Here is an 8,520-nt window from a genome sequence, read left to right on the forward strand (position 1 = left end):
TCTTACTGACTTCCTTAACTTTATCTTCTACTATGTTCCAAGTTATGTTAAATTTTTCGCTAGCACGTTTCTTTATTTTGCTATTTGTTGCTACTCTATTTCTTTGGTTTACTCTCATTAGTTTATTAATTCGATTCAAAAAGTCTTGTGATTCTTCTTCTCCTTCACTGATATAGGAGTGTCATTACGAAATTATGTGATCGATATACTTTTACCCTAAATTTTAATCCTTCACGTGAACCTTCCTTTCATTTCCGCCAATGTCTCTTCGATGAAGATTAGGAGGGAAGAATGACTGCACCCAGTCTTATGCCCTTCTTGATGCGAGCATTCCCCTCTTTGCCTTGAATTCATTCCCGCCTCTTGTTCTTGTACATGTTTTATATGACTCGTTTTTCTCTTGTAGCGTTCACAGGAGCCATAGAACAAGAAAGGGTGGAGACGACTGAGTCTCGGCTACATTAATATGGTTCAAATGGCTCTGAGAACTATGGGACTTAACTTCTCAGGTCATCAGTGCCCTAGAACTTAGAACTACTTAAACCTAACTAACCTAAGGAGATCATACACATCCATGCCCGATGCAGGATTCGAACCTGCGACCGTAGCGGTCTCGCGGTTCCAGACTGAAGCGCCTAGAACCGCTCGGCCACACCGGCCGGCCAGCTACATTAATACCTAGCACATTTATTAATATTCTCATATAGTTCTAAAGGGGTTTACAACCTGTGCTCTATACAGCAATTTCTCTTAAAGTTTTCTTGCAATCCAAACAATCAGCAAGTTAACAAAGCTGTACCTTGATAATTATTCAGTATCCGAATCCAGAAATAAGCAGACTTACAATATTGATCAAATGAACAAACCTGACAATCTCTTATTCCAACCTAACGAATCTACAGAAATTAAAATTCAAGTAACTTTAAGGGGCACATGAATTATACTCAGTTTATGCGCTTGCCAAGGAAACCTTGACATGACAGTTAGCATAAATTACTGACGTAAAATAATTTTTTGGACAGCTTACTCTGCACAAACTCCTAACCTTATTGAAAGTCCAAAACATACATAATTAAAAACATTATTGTTACAAGTTCACATATATTTTCCAGACAGTGACAAAAAATGGTTCAAATGGCTCTGAGCACTATGGGACTTAACATCTGAGGTCATCAGTCCCCTAGCACTCAGAACTACGTAAACCTAACTAACCTAAGGACATCACACACATCCATGCCCGAGGCAGGATTCGAACCTGCGACCGTAGCGGTCTCGCGGTTCCAGACTGTAGCGCCAGAACCGCACGGCCACTCCGGCCGGCCAGACAGTTACACAAGAGTGTACTCTCGCTGAACCACTACAAGGACAACCGTAAGTTGTACAGAGCTCTTTAGACTTTACTTAACTCACTGATAAACATTCGAAATTTCTTGATATGGTATCCACGAGTGAACACAGAATAGAAGTAATACTTGGAACGCTTCCTTGTCTTTTTCCACAGCTTGTTTAGGTTCGAGACCTGCGCCATTATATGGGTCTGGGTGTTTGTTTTGTCCTCATCGTGTCATCATCATTCCGGGAGTGCCGAGACTGGGAATGGAAAGATGTGGAACTTGCACGGGCGCTCATGATCACGATGTTGAGCGCCCCACAAACCATCATCATCGTCATCATCATCATTACTATATGGAGGACAAAATTCATGGGTTGACGTACACACGTGTACAGATTGCGGCATCATCACGTAAGTTAGATATAAAAGGCAGTGCGTTGGTGGGGCTGTTATTTGTAGTCAGGTGATTCATTTGAAAAGCTTCCGACGTGATTATGGACGTGCGACGGGAACTAACACACTTTGAACACGGAATGGTAGTTGTACCTAGACGCATGGGACATTCATTTCGGAAATATTTAATTCAATATTCCGAGTTCCACATTGTCAAGAGTGTACTGAGATTTGCAAATTTCAGGCATTACCTCTCACCATGGACAGCGCAGTGGCCGACGACCTTTACTTAACGACCTACGGTACCGACGTTTGGTTGAGTTGACAGCGCTAACGGACAGACAGCACAGCGTGAAACAGCCACATAAATCAGTGTGGGACTAACGATGAACGTGTCCGTTACGATAGTGCGGCTGTATTTGGCGTTAATGAGGTGTGCCAGCAGACGACCGACGCGGGTGCCTTTCCCAACAGCACGACATCTCCTGCAGCGCCTCTCCTTGGCTCGTGACCACGTCCATTGGACCCTGCACGGTTTGAAAATCATGTCCTGATCAGGTGAGTCCGAATTTCGGTTGGTCAGAGCTGATGGTACAATGCGAGTATGGTGCACATCCCCTGAAGTCATGGACGCAAGTTGCTCACAAGGCACCGCGTAAGCTCGTGGTGGCTCGATAATGCTGTGGGCTGTGTTTACCTGGAATGGACTGGGTCCTGCGGTCCAGCAAATGGTTATATTTGGCTACGTGGAGACCATTTGCAGCCATTCATGGACTCTATGTTCCAAAACAACGAGGAAATTTTTATGGATGCAAATGCTCCCTGTCACCGGGCGAATTGTTTGAAGAGCTTTCTGGACAACTCGAGCGAATGATTCGGCCACCCAGATGGCCGGACATGAATCGCATCGAACATTTGAGGGACGTAATCGGAAGATCATTTAGAGTACAACGTCCCGCACCGGCAACCCATTCAGAATTATGGATAACGATAGAGGCAGTATGGATCAATATTTCTGCAGGGGATTTCTACCGACTTGTTGAATCCATGAAATGTCGAGTTGCTGACTACGCCGGGCAAAAAGAGGTCCGACACGATATTAGGGGGTATCCCACATGACTTGTCACATCAGTACACATCATCAGCCTACAATCTCCTACCGATGAGAAACAGAATTCAATTTGTTATACCGTATCTGAAACAGGCCAGTGATAGGCGCAAGCACTAAAAAGTTTCAGTGAAACATGCGTCCTACACTAGCGTATTATGATCTAAGAAATAAGCAAGTATACTCATGTTTATGAAATATAAAATATATGGACCAAAGATTCCACAAGTATTAATAAGTACTTTCAATACTGTCTATCGTAGTAAAGGAAGGCGCAGTTTCACAATGTTTCTGGGGCCAACAAAAAGACGTCTTGCTGTTTCGTGTCATTTATTTGGCAACCCAAATATACCTCTTTCTATTAATCTCTTGTAGCTACCAGCTTTCTTTGTAGCTGTTCGTAGAAGGAACGCAAAAGTGTTGTCGCGGAACCCTTCCGCCTTTGTCGTGATCCAGCTGCTGATCAGAAAAATTACCAGACCTTTTATCTTGTCTTAATGAATCTGCAGTTTCTCAGAAACGATATCCGACACTAAGTCAACCACACATTCACCTTTTCAAAATTACGTTGGGCTACGTCTGTAACTTCGCCTTTTCATCCACTACTCTGGAGTAATATGAAATCACAACAGGAATCGAAAAGCACTGCTCGGTTAATTTCAGTTCCTACTGGGAAGTGCTAGGTGATTACGACTATTCTCTATCTTCCTTCCACCTTCAAAAGCAGGCACCGTTGCGGTTAAAACTGATAACAAACGTTTGAATGAAATATTTATAACATCAGAAGCTGGAGATGTATGCCACTGAATCTCTACAGCTCACACAACACATACAATACTTGAGAACAGTTTCATAACTAAGTAACAGTATACAATAAGAATGGAAAACCATGAAATGGCGACAACCATCAGAACACAGTATCTGACGTAACGGAATGTCCGACACAGCCACGACTCTCGGTTTCTGTGCATCCGGCTTATTCACATTCCGTAAGCGTACAGTCCGTTCGTACCAAGCATACACAAGTCAGTCCTCCATGCTACAGCCCACGATCCCATCCACTTACGCATAGCCAACTAAACACACACGTGTCGGGTGTTCCTTCACAGTCAGCGACAACTTTGTGCCTAGTCGCAGTACCTGTTTCAACTAGAGGTGCCGTCACTCCCTTTTCCGCGCTGCGCTCGCGCAGATAAACCATTCTCTCTTTCAGACGTCTGAAGCAGCGTCAAGAGGAAGTATGGCCCACCTAGAATAACAGTTCGGGTGCTGCCAACATAGGTCATAGTGCCGAACACGGCACATCGCTTGCACCTATTTTCCTGAGAATTTTAAACATGCTGCACAATACTGCGTTGTCGAACGATTGTCTAGGTTAGACAAGTCCTCTGACGGTGGCTTCATTCCATTCAAGTTCTGCGTTCTGGCCCTAAACGTGACAATAGATTCCGACCGACCGCCGTGTCATCCTCTGCCAAAGGCGCCATCGGATGCGCTACGGAGCGGCTTGTGGTCAGCGTATCGCTTTCCCTCTTCGGGTTTCTTTATCTTGGATACTAGTAAGTCGAGTACCTTCACATTTGACCTCACAAGGCTGAGAGCACCCGTAGCAGTCTCCCGTCAAGGAAAAATTTTTGCCAGAATCGCAAATCTAACCCTGGTACCTCACAAAGGAGTCAGACCCCTTGACCACTCAGCTGCGGATGGAGATATACTTCTTCGCCATCTTGGCTTCAGCTGTGATTAGTCCTTCACTATTGGACCATTACCGCTTTCGTGGCACTAAAAGTCACATCTGCAGGTGAACATCTGTATAATAATAAATCCAAAAAGAATAACAATCCTGAGATATACACTGGTATGGCAAATTATTTTAAGATTCTAATTTTTTTTTATTATTATAAACTTTTACAGTAGAATATCAAAATGTTAGTGCCCGAATAACTGAAACATTAGAGCGTAAAAGCTCAGAATCCTTTTACGCAACACTCCTTGTCCGTGAGAACAAAACCCCGCTAAAAGGCGGTATGTCTTAGAATAAAACAGTCGGATTTCAATATAGTAGATGGATGCTAAACAAATCGTGCCATAGTGATCCACTGGTAAGGAGAAAATAAATGGAAACTCTTAAGACCTAAAGTTTTAAGCCAGAATGAAAAATCAAGGTGTGATTGCCACAAAACGGAGACATGTTCTACCTGGACCAAACCGATCAAGTATATTGCTATTGACGGAAAAATAGAACGCGAAAACCGCAATTACCGCTTCTCCAACCTATATGGAATCGCGAACAGGGGAGGCGGCTGCGTGCTCTGACTTAGTGACAGCCACTTCTTGGATTTTCATTATGGCCCAAAATTATGTCTGAATGCTTTATATTTATTTTCTTCTCACCTACGGATCACTACGGAACAATTTGTTTAGGACCTATCCGCTATATTGTACTCCGGCTGTTTTATTCTATGACATACCGCCTTTTAGCGGTGTTTTGTTCCGACGAACAGGGAATGTTGGGTGAAAAGGTTCCGATCTTTCCCGCTCTAATATCTTTGATATGTTGGTAGCAGGACTGCGGGGAATGAAATGACCAAGTCCATAAAGGATTCTCAACAGCAAACTTTTTTTACCAAGAATCGTAGCAACCAACACTGGCAATAGGACAGATACACTATGATATTACGACTTACTAATTGTTGAAATAATATGCAAAGTCAGAAATTAAGAAAAACCTTGCAAAGCCATCAGCGTAGCATTTCGAATATATACTTTAATTTAAGACAACTAGCAATGATTTCTTTCAACAAGAGATTTTTTTTTTAAATAATAGGCGATCGCGACCAATCGCACTGCAGCAAAGCGAGGGCACGAGAAAGAGCCGACACACTAATCGTTTCAGAGATAAGCTACGGCTGCGTTTTAGTTATGTGAGTTCTAACATGATATTCTCATGTAAGATTTTTAATATTTTTAAAATAAAAATCTTAAAATAATTTACCGTACTAGTGTATATCTCAGAGTTATTCCTTCTGGGTTTATTGTTATGTAGATGTTCGAGTGAAGATGTGCCTTTTAGTGCCACGAAACCGGTAGTGATCCAATAAAAAACGACTAAATGCAGCTAAAGAAGTTTATTAATCCCCAAGATGACAACTCATAGCTGCGGTTACCCTACCTACAAGGTTGTCTATATACTTCTTAAGACTTGCCCCCATTATCAAGCACAACGTCAGCGCTAACTCCCTGGTGTCTTTTAACTAAAACCAAACCGGTCGTCTGAACCAATGGTCGCCAAACTACTGCCCGCGGGTCACATGCGGCCCGATTGAAGTATTGGGGTAGCCCACGGTTCTCTGCCATATTTTAAATAGTATTCATCTAGCAGCTAATAGACGAATCCAAAAAAATCAGTTAATGTTGAAATCTTTTTAAGAGGGTAATCTGCATGCTTATTAACAAATAAATATACCCACAGAAATGATAACATTTTAAGACGTGCTTCATTTTATTTATGTTGCTTAATGCGGCCTTCAACTGAGTGAGAAAATTGGCCGCTTACTTAAGGGTAGAGGGATAAGGAGCACTACCACTGAGGGTTTAGAGGATATCATAGGGGGAATGTTTTGTTGTTTGTCTTCTGATACTGACATCTCATTGGGATGTGCACCAAACAACCGCAGTTATGTAAATTTTTACACGGAAGTAAAATGGATTCGCATATAGACACAATCGTCGTCAAATTCACTCCATATGTGTAGCAACGAATATGAAATAAAATTAACGCGTTTTTAATACAATGCAGTGAGCAGAAGAAAAATGACATTCAAAACATTTTGTAAACATTTGTTCGTGTCTCAAGTTGTGTAACACATTTAAATGTAGTTCATTTGCTGCTATTAATCAATTAATCATCCGCTTAAGCAGACAATAGAACAACACCTGTTCAGCCAATTACAGTATCGCAACCTTGGGGTCGCCGAAGGTGGCAGCAATCTGAAACAGAACAGTTGACAGAAGTGGTGGCGACTTTCAACGATCAGTACTTGGGGGCTGGCCGTCATCTTTCTATAGATAGTCTATTGGGGGCTCATGACGTACTAAACCAAGTATACTACCGATCATAATGAGATTGGTACCTATGTCGCTCGAGGTGCAGATCTACATGTCAGTACTGGCTGTTGAGCAAAATAGTCTGACGATCACTGGTCTAAACACTTGTACAACCAATTTCTGTGAACGATATTACTCAATATAATGGAAACAATTTTTACGTCGGCAGGTGATATTTGAAGTGATTGCTGTCTCAAAAATCAACAGATAACGGTCTTTGAATGATGTCCCTATTTTGAGCGGAACCGAGGTTGGAATCTTCCTACACGTTGATCAAGGGGTCTGAAGAGATATATATATATATATATATATATATATATATATATATATATATATATATATATATATATATATATCACGGAAACTGGAAGCTCAATAAAATAACGAACTGGAAATCTAGACGGCTGGAAGGTGTTTGATCTGACGTTCTGGAAAGGGAAAAGACTGGAACCCTGTCTTCCACTTACTTCAATGTAATCACGCATTTCTATACACATTTTTCTGATTTTTGCCGACTACAGAGACATTTTGCCTCTCGCGTAAAATTCAAACGTAATCAGATCCCAATGAGATGACATTGAAGGAAAAACCCTAGACCATAATATGTGACATAAATTTCAACCTGATACATCTATCAGTTCCCGAGAAAAATGTTTCTTAACAGTCCGACAAACAGACAGACGGATGGACAACAAAAGGACCCCCCCAAGAGTTCCGTTTCCGTTTTCGCCGACTGAAGCCCGGAACCTCAAAAAAGACTGAGGCGATCGGTATCAGAATACGCAGAAGACTGAGGACGCTAAAAATATGCAGTAGTGACATATGCTATTAGTTCCCATGTGCAGATACACTTTACTGAATGATGCACCATTAAAATCACACGCATGCACGGAAATAAAGTACTTAATTTGACGGAGGAAGTAGCGTGCGTAAATCAGTGCTGTAATCTTGAATCCAAAGACTCATTTGATGAAGCTCTCCACGCTAGTGTAGTCGGTGTAAAACTCTCCATCTCTGTACAACTTCTGCAATTAGTTTGCCATAGGCAAGCCTAGGTCTGCCTCCATATTGTTTGCTGTCCACACTCCCCATCCATTACGAAATTCATTGAGCCCTCACAATGTGCCCTATCAACTGATTCCACAATTTAGTCAAGTTGCGCCACACATTTATTTTCTCCCAATATCTAGTCAGTATTTCCTTGTTAGTTGTCCGACGTGCTTCTCCCTAGTACCCCATTTCGAAACCTTGTATCGTCACCTTATCTGAATTGTATGTCGTCTACGTTTCACTCCAGACAAATACTTCCAGAAAAACTACTAAATGCATATATTGCTAACAAAATGGTTTTCTTGCTCTTGACAGGTGCATTTTATATTCTCTGTAATTCGGCCACTGTCAGTTAAATTAACGCCGTAATAACAAAACTAATCTACTGTTTTTAATGTCTCACTTCCTAATAATTCCCTTGGGTTCGTCTGATTTAATGCAGCTGCATTTTTTCTTCTCCCTGAACTTTAAAAATATTTTGATGATTTACTTCACGTCTTCCTCAGTGTACAGACTAAATAACAATGAC

The sequence above is a fragment of the Schistocerca nitens genome, chromosome 4 (genome assembly GCF_023898315.1).
Source record: "Schistocerca nitens isolate TAMUIC-IGC-003100 chromosome 4, iqSchNite1.1, whole genome shotgun sequence".
NCBI classification, from domain to species: domain Eukaryota; kingdom Metazoa; phylum Arthropoda; class Insecta; order Orthoptera; family Acrididae; genus Schistocerca; species Schistocerca nitens.